General features: G+C 47.5%; 1 long non-coding RNA gene across 1 annotated transcript in view; it reads left to right on the top strand.

The window, feature by feature from the left end:
* The window catches only part of LOC128107575 (uncharacterized), a 55,220-nt gene that overhangs the window by 33,270 nt on the left and 3,914 nt on the right, over window positions 1–18,036 (top strand). Inside the window, exon 5 of the long non-coding RNA XR_008217135.1 lies at window positions 14,171–14,295. This is a non-coding gene — a long non-coding RNA (uncharacterized LOC128107575). The remainder of the gene's footprint in view (window positions 1–14,170; window positions 14,296–18,036) is intronic.

Below are 18,036 nucleotides of genomic sequence, written 5' to 3'. Positions count from 1 at the left end.
GGTTAGCCACATTTAATCCCAAGTGACATGGCCATGTGACTAAGTTGGCTAAGCCCTGTTCAGTTGGCTGTGAGCAGAAGTGTTTACCTAGAACAGGTCTGAGGCCTTTTATGAAGAGACCAGATATGTTACCCCCTCCCATTATCTGCTCTTTCCTAAGACACAAATGTTCCTTTAGACTATTTAGGTAGGGTCTATACTGCAGGAGTGCCAAAAGCAGTGGTCTAGAAGCTTCCAGGGTCTCTGAGCTCCCCTTCTATTAGTCTTTTGATCTATTTTAAAGTCTTTGTGTGCTGTGGTGTGTGTGTGTGTGTGTGTGTGTGTGTGTGTGTGTGCGTGTGTGCATGTTTACACATGTATGCATGTCACAACTCTTGCAGAGATAGAGGACAATCTTGAGTGACAGTCTTCATCTCCTACCTTCTTTGAGACAGGTCTCTCTTTTGGTCCATTGCTTAGACAGGTCTGCTGTTCCGTGAGCTTCTGGGATTCCCCTGTCTGGTTACCATCTTGAAGTAAGAACATTGGGATTATAGAGTCGTGCTACTGCACCCGGCTTTACATTGGTTCTGGGAACGTGACCTCAGGTCCTCACACTTGGGTAGCAAGTGCTCTGCCCACTGAATCGTCTCTTAGCCCCTATCCAGACTTCCACATTAATAAGCCAAGGTATGTAAGTCACTGCTGTATTTGGAGTTTTAGTCAGTCACATTTTAATCCCAGCTACCATAGCTGAGAAGGATTATGTTGCTGTTTGAGGTGATACCTGTCAGCTGGAGCTCAAACTTACTCACAAAGTGCAGGCATCACTTGGCTTTGGAGACAGTGCTGCAGAGAAGGGAGAACAGGAGGCCTCGGGTGGCCGTGGGATCGTCAGCTTTCCGGCCTTTGTTTGGTGCCATTTCCTCACCTTTAGTTCGTCCCATGGTCCCACTGCTTGACACTGGAGTGCTCACTCTGGTATTCTGTTGCAATACGGATGACTCTTCGCCTGAGATGGTAGTTTATGGTGAAGCGAGCATTCTTCCTGCCTGGTGTCTTTATCTGGCCTTCCCTGTGCCTTCCAGTCAGCTTGCTGACCCCCAGATGCCGGGAGCAAGAAGAGCAGATTCCATCCAGTGCCTCAGGCTCTCTCTAGTCGAGCACCCCTTGCTCTGGACCCTTGCGCTCTGTGGCCCTCCAAAGCACGCTACAGCATGAGGAAGCACTTTGTATCTGCCTAGTTTCCCTTGAAATCCCCTTCAAGCCGAAGGGATTTCCAGGGAAAATGTAACCTTGGAAAGGTTCCCCAGTCCGCAGGAGAACATCCTCGTCCTCTGTCCCCAAATCAGAGTGGGCTGGAGTCTCTGTCCTGGGTTCCCTAAGTGAGCAAGGTACAGGGGAGAGCGGCTTAACCTGAAGCGGCTTGGGGTTCCCTTGTAGCCAGCAGCATGTGTGTCCTGGTGTGGGCCCTGCTCTACCTCCTCTCTCTTTTCGTCTCTCGGGCTTGTCCTGTCTCTTACCCTTTGGAAGATAAAGCCTACATCAGCTATCCCCAGCAGTTTGTTATATAAAACGTTCTACATGACAGCTCAGAGTTGCCTGGTTCTCCCATTTCCGGCAACCCCTTAAAGATCTTCCTTAATGTCCTTGCTCTATAATCCATTTATTTCTATTTTACGAGTAGAAACTTCCCTTGATATTTCTTTGCTCTGGTTATTTTTCCTCCTCTTTTTAATCTCCACCCCCCTCCTGCCCTTCTTGGCATTTTTCTCCCAGCCAGCTCCTCTCAGTTTTTGATCCAAACCTCTTTTGTTTTCAGTGAGGTCTGTTTTCCAGCCTTTCAGCTTCCGTGAGCAGGGAAAACAATTCTTAGGGCTTCTTTCTGTTTTGGTTGGCACTCTGTTGCTAGGACAAAACACCTGAGGTAAACAGTTTAAGGGAGAGAAGGGGCTGAGGAGAGAGTCCAGCCTTTAAAGTGCTTCCTGCAGAGGCGTGAGGACCCGAGTTTGGAACTCTCACACTTGTGTAGAGGCTGGCCAAGGCAACCTCTGGCTTCCACACTCATTTGCACATCCAGTCCCCATGACACACACATCAACCACATAAAGCCAAAAAGAAAGAAGGAAGTAAATAAAATGAGTTAAAAGAAGAAAGGCTTCTTCGGGCTCATAGATTCAGAATGTTCTGTGCCAGTGCCTAGGCCCTGTGGTGGTGTAGCATATGACTGGACTTCCCATGGTGTGGGTACTCTACCTCATGATGTCTGGAAAGGGATGGAGGAAGAGAGCAGGGGCTGGGGTCCCAATAACCTCTGCAAAGGCAAAGCCCCCATTGCCTAACATCTTCCACTAGGTCCACCCCCTGAAGCTTCCTTCAGCGCCTCAGAGAACCGTAGGTTGGCAGTGGAGCCTTCAGTATGTGGAGCTAAACCCAAACCTCACACTTTCCCACAAACAAAACAAAGCCCTAAAGAATGGGTTTTTAGTCACATAAGTTTTTTCTCTTCCTTCCCCTGGGAGTCCCATTACCCTCCGCTCTTCTCTGACAGTATTGATAATGTCCACACAGTCGCCATCACCTTCTCCTCTACTGTCTGAGGACTGAAATCAGGCACTGGACCTCATTCTTTTTTCTCTTTGAGGTTAGACAGTTCCTGGCACACAGCGGGTTCTCATTTCCCCAATACACAGTAGGTTTGTAGTTCTTGGCACATAGTAGATTCTTAGTTCCTGGAACACAGTAGGTTCTCATTCCCCAACACACAGTAGGTTTTTAGTCCTTGGAAGATAGTAGGGCTCTCAGTCCCCAGAACACAGTAAGTTCTCAGTTCTCGGTGCCTACTAGGTTCTTGGCTCCTGACACACAGTGGGTCCCTCATAAATGTTGACTGATGGCCACCAGAAGCTTTCTCTGTTTTCAAATGTTTCGATGAATCCTTATGCCGTTCTGAGACCACCAACATGTCCTGACCACCCCCCAGATGAGAACCTTCTGTTTTTCAAAAGGCGCCATCGACAGAGTGTAAAAACACAAGCTCCATCCTGTGGGAAAATAAAGAACTCATATCCAAATATTTAAGGAACTTTCAAAAATCAATCTTAAGGAAACAGCACAATAAAAAGTGAGCAAAAGACTTGAATAGAAGCTTTACAAAAGGTGGTATTCAGATGGGAAGCCACATGAAAAGATGCTCATTCACATTAGCAATTAGGGAGATGCAAATTAGCAGCACAATAGCATACACACTACTGTCAGAGCAGGTAAAAATGTGAAACACTCTTGGTGAGGGTGGAAAGGAAGGAAGCAGACCGCTTGTGTGGCTGCTGGGTATGCGAAAGGGCCCAGCTACACTGGTAAATACCGTTTCTTAGAAAGTTAACTCCCTGCTTCCTGTGTGACTGAGCCTTTCCATGCTCACTGTTTCCTCCGGAGAAAATGAAAACCTACCCCGTGACGGCTGTTTCATAGCCCTGCTCAAACAGGAAACAGCCCGAATGAGTGCCTATCAACTAAGAACGTAGAAACAAACTGTGGTAAATTCTTCCAAAAGAATATTACTCGGCCCCAAAAAGGGATAGACGATGGGTGTGTGCTAGAACGTGGATGCGCCTAAAATAATAACAAGGGCAGAAGAGACGAGACTGAAGCAGGCATACTCTGATTGCTTTCCCGTGGGAGCTAGGATATTCAAGTGAGTCAATAGTCAGGGAAAGCACGGCTGTGACTGAGGCCGGGACCCAGAGTTGCAGAGCTTTAGAAGGAAGATTTACCCACTGGAGAGCCTTAGGGACAGGTGTGCTCACTGTTGTGTGGTGTCACGAAGTAGAAGACAAAACTGTATGAAATTGTGTGGCTTGAATATGTGCAGCTTACTGTGTGCCACTTTGCCTCCAAAAAGCTATTCAGTCAACGGATAGATGGATAAATAAAGCAGTAAGCAAATGCTTTCGACTATATTCCTTCAGTTCTCTGCCCGCCCCTCCTCCCTCAAAATAAGAAACTGTTTGCAGAGCTAGAGTCCAGAGGCAGACTCGGCCTTTTGTGACACCGGCCAAGAGCTTCTTGACTTTGTTGTTGGAAGCTATATCTGGGTTGGACCAGGGCATGTTAATAGCTCAGTTCTTAGTCTGTGTGAGTCCCTGGGTACACACACACACACACACACACACACACACACACACACACACACATCTGGAAAGTTGTAAAGTTGAGGTATCACAGATGTTTTTTACATTTGTCCTTCAACCTCCTGGCTTTCAGCCACACTCAGAAAGAGGAACAAGGGAGAAGCCTGCAGTGAGGGCTCGTTCCGAGACTGTAGCAGAGAATGCAGGAGGATTTAGGTAAATGGAGCTGGGAATGGAGGAAGAATCTGCACCCACCGCAGAAAGCCAGGGGAGCTTGCTACTCAGTGTGTTGGGCACTTGGGTGCCTGGATGCAGCACACGATGGCTAGCCACAGAGCTAACGGTGCTGATCTAGTATGAGGTGTGCAGCGTGGCTCAAGGCTCAGTCCTCCTCAGCAGCCCCCCACACAATGCCTGCAATGGAAATGTGCTCCAAGCAGAGCCAGTCTGCATAGCCTGGAATAGCTACCCACCAAAGATACCTTGGTAATGAGCATGGGGTTGAGAAGGGGTAACCAGGGCTGGGGGCTGGTGCACTGCAGCAGACCATGCCATGGTGGCCCCTGGTGGCCCCTGGTGAGAGATGGGAGGTGGCCCGGAAGGGGGTGGAGTACAAATCAGGGTAGGGATACTATAGTGTCTGTGTGGACCTAGTGATGAGAGGTCCCTCAGCTGGTGCTGAAAAGGTGAAAAACCTTTCCAAGGTTGGAGGCCTCCCTACTGGGCCACACTGTCAGGGTCACTCCAGGCTGCACAGGCAGCTTCTTCCATCCTTGGCACTCAACCCCCTAGGCCCTGGCAACACACAGGCGACAGATAGAAACCGATGTGGATTGGGGGAAGCATTTGCAGAGGAAGCAGTGGTGAGGTTCTAAACTGGAGTCCGTGTCCAGTGGCCTTTTGTCCCAGCCATCTGTAGAAAGTCTCTTCAAGAGGCTCCAGGAAAGCTGTCCCCAGCCTCAGCTGATCTTATGAATTTGAACTTGAGGCCAAGGCACTGCAGAGGCCTCAGCTCCTTGGAGGTCAATGGGAAACAGGGACACGATAAGGATCAAAGCCTAGTCATGACTCGGCTTTGCAAAGCTCCTGGTGGTGGGCTTTTCCTCTGCATCTCCTGCCCTTACACCTGGGGGGGGGGGCAGTCAGCACTAGTTACTTCTGCTGCTGTGACAAAAATGCCCGACAAAAACAACTCAGGGAAAAAGGGGGTTTGTTCCGGCTCACGGTTTGAAGGGACAGTCCATCATAGCAGGGAAGACGCAGTGGCAGAGGCAGGAGTTTGAGGCAGCTGGTCACTTTGTGTCCCCAGCCAGTGAACAAAGGGAGATGAATCGTGGTGCTCAGGCCTCTTTCTACTTTTTTATAGTCAGGAACCTCACGCACGGTTTGGAGTCAACCATAGTGAGGATGAGTCTTTACCCTTCCATTAACAAAGCTTGGTGACATCTGAAGCATAATCTATCATCTCTCCAGGCCCAGATCTGGGGTTTTAGTGCCAAGGCTGAAAAAAAAAATAGCATAAACATTCCAGAACAGATGCAGAGACAAGCCAGGAGCCAGGCATCTCCCTCCCTCTTTCCCTCAGCCTCTGAGCTGCTGAAACTGCATCCCTGGCAGCAGGCCCTGGTCTTAGGGAACAGGTGTAAGAAAGGCCCTGAAAGCAGGTGCCTAACTGAGGGGACCAGGCCTGGGAAGACCAGGGCTGGGGGGCCCAGGGCTGTCTGAGGCACAGAGCAGCAGGAGAGCCCCCATCTCTAGCTGTCTTGCCATCCCTTGCACTTTCTGGAATTTGTTAGTGATCTGAAGATGCAGGTAGACCCATGTGCCACCTTCAACTTCTGGAGGGTTTTTGCTGTTGTTTTGTTTCTGCAGTTTCTTTGCCCTGGTTCTATGTTGGTGCGGTCTATCTCGGGACAATGCTCCTGTGAGTGGGTGTCCCTGCTGACGGTACCAGTGATAAAGGATGTAAGAGAGAGCATGACTCTAGATTTCAGAGTGCGAACGTGAGGCCAGTCAGACACCATCAAACCACACAAAGCGTGGTGTTGGAGGTCCCCATGGGCAAGGTACATTCTGCTTTCCAAATGCTTATCTGGTCATCCTTTCAAGCTTATTATTCTAGAGTGTGCGAGGCCGTGGAGACATACGACAGTGAATTTCAACCAATAGGATGAAAAAAAAAATGCCCAGACATATTGCTAGCTGTTTGCTACTGGAATTCAGTGAATCAAAGCCAGGGATAGCATTAGCCATCCTATATTACACAGGATCTCCTCCTCAACCTATCATGGAGTCACCAAGCTCTAAGCTGAGCAACCTGGACACTCAGTAAGATCCCCTTGACAGAGGCAGAACCTGCTGTTAAGCCTCGTGTGGCTACAAACTAGAGGTGAGAGGTTTTTTCCTTCAAACACAGGACTGACAAAGAAACACGGAAGTCAGCCAACTCAGCAGAAGAGGCAGCTGAGAGCTGGAAGGGCAATAGTTACTTGTAAACAGGACTGGGAAGGAATTAATTATGGCCAGTGTCTTTCTGGATATGTCTTCAAAGCCCACACCGATGGTTAATTGTCAATGTAGTCTTTGCAGGGAGGGCCTTGTAGGAGGCAATTACCTCATGAACGGGATTAATGACCTTATAGGAGAGGTCAAGGGAGCTGAGCACCCTCTCAACCTTTCATACCTTCCACTGTGTGAGAATACAGCATGCTATCTCTTGAGACACAGCAATGAACTTCCATCTTGGAAGTAGAAGACCCAGCCCTCCTTGGACTCAGCCTGCTAGAGCCTGGAGCATGGCCTTGCCAGCCTCTAAACTGTGAGCAGTGGACTTCTGTTCTTTATAAGTTACCCAGTCTACGGTAGTTTGTTACAGCTATAGGCAAGTACCAAGACAGCCAGCATCCAGGGATGAAAATGTCTCCTAAAAGTAACTGGTACCTGCATAGTACTTAATAGAGTTTATAAAGTTCTTCTCCCAATCCAGTCAGAACCCATGGAAACACTTTCCAACTGAACAATCAGAACACCAGCAGAACCCTCAGGCTAGGGGGTAAAAGTTTAGTTAGATTTAACCGAAACATCACTCAGGGGAATGACATATCTACTTTGGAGTTTTATGTATTTTGAGTGATGGGAACGATTTTGTAAAATCATTTTGTCTAGATGAGAAATTTTTCTTTATTTATTGCCTCCCTTAGCGATCGGTGGAGGATCTTAATGAAGATGTTACATAATGCGGCGAGAGAAACAAACAAACCAAAAGCGCGTTTTAGTTCCATGTCTAGAAGTAAATGCTTCGCACATTTTGGTGGATGCAAGCTGTTTTTTGTTTTTTTATTTTAAATGCGTATTGCACTATATTCTGACATCTCTACTTACTAATGTCTCATCACCTGACTAAGGATTTGAAGACAGTATCAGTTTTGATGGCTGGATGGCCTGATGGCTGAACCCTGCTTGGTAGCCTTCATATGGTAGTCTGTGGCATGAGGAATCCCATCAACTGTCTTAGACAACAAGAATATGAGAATGTGTGATGTTCAGGAAGGTTTCTGAAGGTGTCATTGTCTTCTGGAAGACATTGCAAGTTTAAGTACATCTCAAAGAACCTCCAGTATCCCTCTCTGTCACTGGATGGGAGGGCTTGTTGGGAGGGATGGTTAATCTCATGTGTCAACCTGGCCAGCCCCCAACGCGTGGTCACCGTTATTCTAGGCCAGTGGTTCTCAACCTTCTTAGTGCTGCGACCCTTTATACAGTTCCTCAGGTTGTGGTGACCCCAACCATAAACTTATTTTCATTGCTCTAATTATGATTTTGCAACTGTTGTGAGCTATAACATAGATATCTGTGTTTTCCAATGGTCTTAGGCGACCCCTGTGAAAGGGTTATTCTACCCCAAAGGGACTGCAATGCACAGGTTGAGAACCACTGTTCTAGATGTTTCTGGGAGGGTGCGTTTCCATGACGTTCATCTTTAGACTAGCGGACTTGAGGCAAACAACCTTTTGTATGTGAGTGGCCCTTATTCAGTCTGCTGATAGTACCGAATAGAACAAAACCGGTCCTCTTACTAGGGAAGACTGGCTTACCAATGAGTCCCCGGGGTCCTCCCATCTGTCCTTCCCAGCACTGGGAGATAGATGTGTCTCAACATGTCCAGTTCCATTTTTTAAAGATTTATTTATTTATTTATTCTATGTATCTGAGTGCTCTATCTGCATGTACAACTTTATGTGAGAAGAGGGCACCAGATCCTACTATAGATCATTGTGAGCCACCATGTGGGTGCTGGAGATTGAACTCAGGACCTCTGGAAGAGCAGCCAGTGCTCTTAGCCACTGAGCATCTCTCCAGCCCAACATGCCCAGTTCTTTTACGTGGGTGATAGGGATGAAGGCGAGGTCTGCGTGCTCTCTTGGCAGGTTCTTTATTGACAGATATCTCTACAGCACTCAGTCAGATTTTTTTAACCATATTACCTGATTTCTTAACATAAATGTCTGCAACACACACGTGCAAGCACCCATGCACCCACACACCCATGCACCCACACACGCTATTGGCTCAGCTTGTCTGGAGGAGACTAAGGCACTGGATGATGGCCCCTCTACTACCTCTCTGTTGCAGAATGACTTTGAGAAGGGCTGGACCCATGAGCACCATGTTTCCGGCAGTGTTTCCCAAAGGGCAGATACACCTCTTCTCCAATTGTAGCAGTGGAGAACTGGTGTCAGTCATCACTCATGTGGGATCAGATGCAGCCTGGTATTCTAGTCTCACTTGAATGACATCATGCTACTTAGAGTAAGTGGATTGTGTATTTCCCCAGCGGCGTGACTGTGGGTGCTGGTGACAGTCTGTCCCAATCTTGTCCAGAAATCTGCATGCCATATCCGGCTTGATGGGGGTCTTTGAGAAGGACTGGTTCCCCCTGAGGCAGCCACAGGGGCAAGTCCAGCATATGATGGGCTAGAAATTGGCAACCTGAAGACAGTTGCAAAGTCAGGGCTATTTGGCTTGAAGACAAGTGAGAGATAGAGACAGTGTCTTTCCCGATGAGCTCTTTACGAAAGAGACTTTTAAAGTAGCTGTAGCAGGCAGAGATTGGAGCAGAAAATAAGAGCAAGGCAGATTCCAATTCATTGTCAGCTGTTTGGAACAGGTAATGAGTTCCTTGTGATAGAAGACATGTAAGTAAGACAGATGCAGAAAAAAAAAAAAAAGGTCTACATTAGACAAGATCGTCTTTCCATGCTGTCCCACCCCAGACAAAGGGACATGTCAGAGAAGCTTGTGTGTGGATGAGAACGCTCCCTCCCTCACCAGCTCTGGATGATGGAGGGAGGGGGGAGAAACAGTTACCATAGAAAGGGTTTGAAATGACTTCCTCTCTGTTTCTCAGGCAGGCAGGCCTATTTTAGTTTGACAGTCACTAGGATCCTGGTCCTGGTCCACTGGGACACAGGCCTCTACTACCCAAAGATACTGACCATGGACTTGGTAGACAAGGCTGCATTCAGCTTGTAGGCTGACCGGCTTGTGCCAGCACTCTATGGACCTGGAGGTGCCCATAGTCTGTGCACATTTACAGAGCTACTGACGGCTGCCCAAGTAGCGGATGATGACTGAGCAAACTTCTCTCTGCACTGGGCCCGCCCCAGCTCACCTGTGGGCTGAAGCTGGTCCTAGAAGGAGCCCTCCGTCCAGGGACAAGAGGCATTAAGGCAAACGATGCTCAACCAACTGGACAGAACACGGCACAACCCTCAGTTCCCAGGAACCCAAGAGCTGCTGAGAACTATCTCAGCCATGGCTGCTGACTACACTGCTGTGTGGTATAAGTCCCCCTCTCTGAGGGTTGGTATCTAGAGCACAGGATAAATGCTCCATGACCGCCAGAGAGCTCACACTTCTTGAGTTGTCCACACTGTCTAGAGCAAGGATGGTGACAGCCCTCCACTGCAGAGGGGGCAGGATTGCAAGTGGGAGAAAGGAAGGACTTTGGGTACCAAGGGTTGGTCATGGTGACTTCTGCTTACCATCCAGGCCCCGTGGCTGACACCAAATAAATGTGTCTAACCTGGGGATGCAAGGAGGAGCCGAGACCTGGGGCCAAGGGTGTGGTCCACCATGTAGCCATGATGGAGTAGGACGGCCGGTGTGTGGGTGAATGAGGGAGATGCTTTAGATGGGGACTAATTGTTCCAGAAGTGGAAAACCAGTGCTCCGAGGAGTACGGAAGCTTTCCTGGGCAGAAGCTCCCCACTTGGTTTTTACGCTGGGAATTTGTGACTTGCTTAGGAAAGCATCCCAGGCACCACCCGATCTAAATATCACCTCACATCTCACACTGAAAACCCAAGGCCAGAAGGGGAGGGGACTCGAGCAGCTCGCCTGCTCAAATCTAGCCTCCCAGTTAGAGCTCCTTTTCTTTTCCGCAAGAGGGTGTGCTGGGCTTCTGGTGAGAGGCTGGCTGCAGGGGCCAGAGACATCACGTGTGTGTTCAGCTCAGAACAACCCCTGAGGCTTCTGGGCACGACTGACAGCATGTGGCAGAAAGGTAATTCCAGATATTGACTTCCTGGTGGGTAGTGCCAATGTTGATCAATAAGAACGGTGTGTGCTCAGGGACAGAAAAGCAGCATGGGACCAGAAACAGGGACTGAGCCTGGCATTGAAGGGTTTTTTCTAGGAGGTAAATGGGATGCTCTGATGTTTAGGTGCCCTGTAGGGTCACCTGGCATCCTCTGCTTTCTTGTAGAATGGCTGCAGTTGCGTGTGGCTTGCTGGGAATGATGTGGTCCTCTAGAGAGGGAGATGGATTGCTCCAAGTGGAGGGACTGTGGTGCCAAGCTAGCCTGGCAATGCAGATAGACCCAACAAGTTGCAGAAGTGTGGCCTTCTCCATGGTATCGTACCCACTTGCTACCCCCCTAGAGTTGGCAGAATCCCCATGGGCCCCACACAGCCGTGGCTTCTTCTGAGAAATAATGAATTCTTGCCTCCCAGACCTTCCCAATGGGTCCCAGAACATCTCAGCTCCTTTGCATGTTGGGAGTGAGAATGTGGAACACCATATTCAACACCCACAGTCTGACAAGGCAGAGAAAACTCCCCAGCAACAAAGAGAACCAAATGTCCACTGGGCTGTGAGGACCCAGGGAACAGATTTGTTTATTTTATTTCACTACTTAAGTTTCTCCACAGCACCCAGCAGACTGTCTAGTCCACAGAAGGTACTTAATAAATGTTTGTGGAAGAGCTAAGTAACTGATTAGTCTGAAGCATTACCAAAGTCTTCCTGGGACCTAGGATGGGGGGAGGTACAGGGGTGTGGGATCTACGGGTTAGTTCCTCGGGAGACTGTTTTGCCTTCCCAGCTCAGTCCTTCTGCCCAAAGCACCATGCATGGACCTCAGACAGCTTTCTTCTCAGTGTCATGGAATTATGCAGTGACAGCTGGCCAGGTGACTCACCTTGTAGCAAATGGTGTGCCACCATGGGCCAGGCCAATGGGCTGTACTATGGTCTCTTCTTAAAGCAACTGACACTTCCTGGCAGTGTTCAGGCATGGCTTCCCTGATGTGGTGTATCTCCTAAAGTCTATCTTCTCAAACTGTGGGTCATGACACCATTGCTCTAGGGTCATGAAGCTGATGTGGCAGTCTTGAAAATTTTGGCAACAGTAAACGTTTACTGAAGGCACAAAGACCGAAACTGAATTTGAAGCCAGGCACTTGATGACTGTGAGGCATTTCTGGAGCCCGCACCCATGTTGCATTGAAGGACTTCACTGCACCTTGGCTCTGCATATATAACGCACACACTTTGCATTGAGCATGTTGTCATATATGCAACGCCAAACAATGCATCTCAAAACACCCCAAGCAGATGGGAAGTGATCATATGTTATAAAGTGCAGTGATCCTGCGGTCCGTACAGAGTTTTCTGTTCTTCTAGAAACATAATGGTTTAATTACAGAAAACACTTTCACTGTTTTCCTACTGTCATTCCTGAGTATGCAAAAATTAAATTAGTATATCTTTGTATTGTGTTTGAACGTTTGATTTTTTTTTTTAATTGCAGCTTCGCTTGTTGACTGGAGCTTCATTCTGAAAAATAAATCATTAAATAAAATTTGACTTGGGAATTAGGTCAAAATTTCTAACAATTTCTTGAGTAGCCCTAGGCATGGTTCTGCCATTTTGTACTATGTATTTATGCCAAGTGGCATTTGTGGCATTGATGAGTATAAAATCAAAATATCGATCAACCCTGAAAACTGTTGACGATGCTCTACACACTGCAGTATCAAATACTCAGCCAAGATTTAATTCTTTAACTAAACAAGTGCATCCATTTCATTAGTATGCAAATTTGCTTCATGTTTAATGAATGCTAAAATTATATGTATAGCAAAGAATTGTTTTAAAATAAAATTCTCTGTGATTTATTAACAGTACGTGTTTGATTTGCATAGCTATTTTATGCACCTACGTTGCAGGACTTTTCCTGGGGAGAAATGAGCAAATGTCCATTCTCTCCAGTTAGGATACTGACAGACAAAGATACTGTTCCATCCCATACTAGCTTAGTGAACCAGTATGTTTACTGGGGTTCCCCACAGGAGTACGAGTGAAGGGTTACTCACAGGAGCATAGAGATTCAAAGACATCATAGCATAGAAGAGCATACCTCAGGCTCAATGAAGACTCGGGAAAGCTGCATCCAGCCTTGTAGGCAACTCCATCAGTAGGTTGTAGAGGCTCCTCTCCCAGCAATTGTTGCTGCTTGGATGACTTTGGGAAGGGAGCCTTGTGAAGTTTCTGGAGCTTTCTGAGACATCTACTTTCAGACCACTTTAAGGAAGGTTTCAATTTGAAATTAATATCTAGTTAACGACCTATCCTCTCAGGATTGTATGAAGTTTCTCAGATGTAGAAGAGCTGTGAGTATAGCATGCTTAAGAAGCCCTGCTTTATCTAAATCAGTATTTGATCTGGGGTACTTCTGCCACTATCAGGGTTGATATAGATTTTTATAGGTCCTGAAATCAAGAATTGAAGCAGGGATGGTACCACCACTTCTACCCTGAGCAGTTCCTTACATGAGGCTTGCTTCTTGTTCCATGGTTTCAGGGTTGTCTAGCTTAGAGGCCTCAGTTTCTGGAGGAAGATTATTTGCAGTCAGGACACACCGCCTCCATGTCACAGAGATGGGTGTTAGATTGTCACCTGGCCACCTCTGACTCCTCATGCTTCTGAATCAGCAGAGGACACAAGGAGCTGGGGCGACATGCCCTGATCTCTCCTTAGAGGAAAGGGAGGGGAGGAAGAGCGTGTCCCAAATACTGCACCTCCCTCAGGGTCTTAGAATCTTCATGCCCTGTGACCAAAGTCATTGAGAAACTTCACTAGCTGATTCAGGCAGTAATGCTCATGGCCTAGACCCTTCAGTAACAAAGCTCTGAGTTATCTGTCTCACTAGACAAAGACACATGCACACACTTGCTGAGGGTCATTAGAGTATGGGATGGGCAGTGAAGGAAACTATTCTGGAATGTTCTATGTGTTGCTTTCTGGTTAGGTTGTGAACGTGTGTACATACAAGAAAATGTGTGTGTGTGTGTGTGTGTGTGTGTGTGTGTGTGTGTGTGTGTGTGTGTGTGTGTGTTGCCAGAATGTATGTCTGAGTACCACATGTATGTATGGTCCCCATAGAGACCAGAAGAGAGCATTAAACCCTCTGAGACTGGGGTTATAGACCACTGTTGTGAGCTGCCACTTGGGAATCAAAGCCGAATCCTCTGGAAGAGCAGCTAGTGCTCTTAAGTGCTGATCTAACTCTTCAGGCTTTAAGTAAATACGTTTTTTTAAAAAAATATATTTATTCTTTTTATTTTATTCATGTGAGTTTTCTTCTTCTTCTTCTTCTTCTTCTTCTTCTTCTTCTTCTTCTTCTTCTTCTTCTTCTTTCTTCTCCTCTTCCTCCTCTTCCTCCTCCTCCTCCTCCTTCTTTTTGCTTGCATGTGCACCACCCGTGTGTGATACCACAGAGGCCTGATGAGGAAATTGGATCCTGTGGAACTAGAACCTCCATGTGGCTCACAGAACTAAACCTGGGTCCTCTGCAAGAGCAGTAAATGCTTTTAACCACTAAGTTGTCTCTCCAGCAACATAGGTAAGGCACTTTGCTTGCTTTTCTCATATCTCCTTATCATTTCATATAAGATGCATTACTAAAAGTTACATCACATGGTATCAAAAGAGAAGAGTGACAGGCACTCTTCCCACTACACCCTCTACTTTGGAATGGATTAGTAGACCTGCAGTTGTACACAGGACAGTCGTGTACATGTGAGATGAAAATAGAACTTAATTAGCATCTTGACTTGGAAGCAAATGTGATTTCAGGAGATGTGTTTGAACATCAAGTTGACAAGGGATGGACCGTTTCAGGTGGTGCTCAGTTCACGTGTCAGCCTAGCTCAGCTGCCTGCCACAGCTACCCTAGGTGCCCCTGTGCAGAGGTTCTGGAGCTGTGTTCAAGTCTGTAACCAGTTAGCTTCCAATAGGATTGCCCTAGCAAGTCAGGATAAGCCTGATTTAAACAGGCTAAGGGCTTCAGGAACATAGTTGAATCCTTTCACAGGTGGGAAATCTACCTGTGGATTCTAGTTTTTACCTGTGCCTGGAACCTCCAGCCTGAAACCTTCCAATGGCTGCTCTTCAGATGGGACCTTTGTCTAGCCAGACCTTGGAGCTGCATTGCCCACTTCTTTGCAATGAGTTTCTTTATCTTTATCTCCTGATGATTAGATTTTTCTGGATCTGGATGCACCCCAACTGGGGCACAATCTGTGGAGGCCAGCCAGTGGAAGCCTGGGGAAGGGCATGGTAGACTATGGATTTATTATGGGACGGGCACAGACCAAAGAGTAGAGGCAAGTGAAGAAGTTTGTTCCATCCAGCTAAGTCATGGCAGTGAAACCCTTGAGGTAGATGGACTGAGCAATGCCATGTTTTCAGAATGCAGTGCCAGACTGAGGGTCATGGCTCAATGCCATGGATATTGAAGCCACTGAAGGCCTGTTCAGTGGCCCAGACTAAGAACAAGCTAGACTTCAGAAAGATGCCTCAGGCTCTCTGGCTTCAATGGGCTAGATCCAGGGAGAGTTGAATGCTGTACAAGACCCTTTCATTGGTTCTGCTCATGAAGGAGAGTTAAATGTCTGTGCCGGATTTTAGCTGAAACCCACTGTCAGGGAGTAATTTGAGTGTCTCTGAGGAGATGAGCAGAGGTAAATGTGTAGGAGTGATGGCAGCTCACTGAGCCAGAATGGAGACAGACAGAGGGGGGCGGGCTGTGCCACTTCACCTGGCAGATTGGATACTGGCCCTCAGTTTTTCACCTCACTGCATGAGAGCGTGCTGCTCTGTCATGAGCCAAGGGCAGCTTTTCCTTCTCAAGTGTGCTTCCCAGGCCCATTGGCTCTGGTATCTCTCTTTGGCCAATGGAACAGAGGTGGAAAGTGAAGACTGACTGGCTGTTTCAGCTGAGGTTTCCAAGGCACCACGCTTCTACTCAAAAGCTTCACCCAGGCGACTGTTGCTCCTGAGCTTGGCCTAGATCGAATACACGTTGAGCCACAGGGAATCTCAGCTCAGCCTGGAGTCAAGATCACCCACTTCACATGCCCAAATCTGTGGATCCGTGAGCATAAGATCCCATCCTTGCAGTTGGAAGTTGTTATGGCTAGCAACTGGTTAGTTGTTACATGGTGTTGCATTGATAATTACTGCTTAATACACTCAGGCCATCACAGTAAGAGAGCAGAGTTGACTCCACCAATGTGGTGTACTCAACCAACACTCAGACTGTTTCAAATGACTCAAGAACTCACGGATATAGAGGAAGGATCTACGCAGATATGGATCAGAGCTGGGTGTGGGGTTTGAGTATCTGAGAGGAAGTGGGAAGAATGCCCTACAGGAAGCCGTGAGAGTCCCATTCTAGATCTGGAGTGATAGTGATTCTCTGCATGGCTTGTGTCTGACCATTTGACTTCTCAGAGTCTCAGTTTCCTAGTCCATGAATCACCAGGGTCATTCGACACACCTCTAGGATTAATTCCTTCCCCAGTGCAAACAGAAACTATCATTGGTTGTGTGATTATTTTAGACGCTATGGCATATCTAAGTCAAATGCCTTTCCAATAGCAGATAAAAACGTGTGGCTTTCCTTTTGGACTCTCAAACACTTCCAGTGGCTGTCCAGAGCTGCCTGGAGAAAAAGCCTAAGGCTATAATGCATCTGTATTCAAGCTTGGTCAGAAGGGTTCCATGGCTGATCCTCTTCTCCAGGAGATGAGATGGAAGCCCTGTGGTCTGCCCCCCACCTCCACTACGGTGACTATCCCCCGACTGGGAAAGATTTGTGCAGTGCTATGCCACAGTGATGCTTGAGTCTTTCTGTCTGGGCTGGGGCACTGGTCCTCAGCTGCAGATCCTCTGACTTGCACTTGTACACACAGTGTGAGTGATTCCCTTGGGCTTTTCAGACGACACATGGGAAACAGGCTGTGTGTCTTGTACCTTCACGTCCCCCATGGGATACCACTAAGCACTGTTTTCCAAGACTTGCAACCACAAGGGAGATGGGTGAGTACCTACAGGTCTCTCCAGGGCCTTGAGAGAACAGTGCAGCTCTGTCCCCAGGAGACAGTTGGTCCCAGCCTGAAGTTCCTTGTGGGGTCTTGGGAGGATTGCAAACCTTCTTAAAATATTATTGTCTCTTGTCTCTAAATTGTGGGACTCAAGTGGGCTTAGACTCCAGGGTTCCTCAGGGCTCCAAAATGCTCTTTTCTGTAGAAAGGAACCAAGGATAGGAGACTGAGTAGTTTTAGTATGGGGACTGTACTAAACAGAATCGCAGAAAACCTAAACCAAACTGGCTTCTGAGGGAAAAGCATTTTGGCTCCCCGTCTGTCTGTTTCAGGCTGTGCTAACAATAGCAACAATAAGTCAGAGGCTGAACATCCTATAAACAAAGGCTGTGTAGCTCAGTGTTTTAGAGGCTGAAATTCAAGAGTGGGTGAACACATTTGTTTGTCTGGTGACAGTCTCATGCCCGGTAGCATCAGGATGGTGGGTGGCAGCGCAGTGGTAGAGCAGATACAGCAGGAGTCACATAGTGAGAAGAAAGTTGAGGACTCAGACCAGGAGCACAAGCGCGTGTGCTCGTGTGAGTGTGTGTGTGTGTGTGTGTGTGTGTGTGTGTGTGTGTGTGAGAGAGAGAGAGAGAGAGAGAGAGAGAGAGAGAGAGAATGTGTGTGTGTGTAAGTGTGTGAGAGAGTATGTGTAAGTGTATGAGAGTGTATATATATATATATATGTATATATATATATGTGTGAGTGTGTATGTGTGTGTGTTGTCTTTGTGTGGATGTATATCTTAGGTGTATATCTACATGTATGCACATGTGTCCAGGCCAGAGATCAACATCAGTGTCTTCCTCAATTATTCTCCACTTTATCTGGAGGTTTCAAATCTAGCCAGGCTGGCTGACCAATGAGCTCCATGGATTCATCTGTCTCTGCCTCCCGGTCCCTAGTGCTGGGGTAATAAATGTACATCACCACACTTAGCTTTAACACGGATCCTGGATCTGAACTTGGGTCCTCAGACTTGCATGCCAAGCACTTTACCAACTGAGCCATTTCCCCAGCTGTGGGTTCAGTCTTTTAGAAACAACCTTCTATTTTAGGACCCAACCTTAATCCCTTCCAAGAGCAGCACCCTCCAAGGACCTCCCTACTTCTCACTAGGCCCCGCCTCTTCAAGGTTCTCCTCCCTCTCAACACCACTGCACTGGGGACCAAGGTTCCAGCACAAGGGTCTCTAGAGGGAAAGTCACCCCCA

The sequence above is a fragment of the Peromyscus californicus genome, unplaced genomic scaffold (assembly GCF_007827085.1).
Source record: "Peromyscus californicus insignis strain IS unplaced genomic scaffold, ASM782708v3 Scaffold_12__1_contigs__length_115047231, whole genome shotgun sequence".
Classification (NCBI taxonomy): Eukaryota; Metazoa; Chordata; class Mammalia; order Rodentia; family Cricetidae; genus Peromyscus; species Peromyscus californicus.
This window is presented reverse-complemented; position numbering and strand designations above follow the sequence as displayed.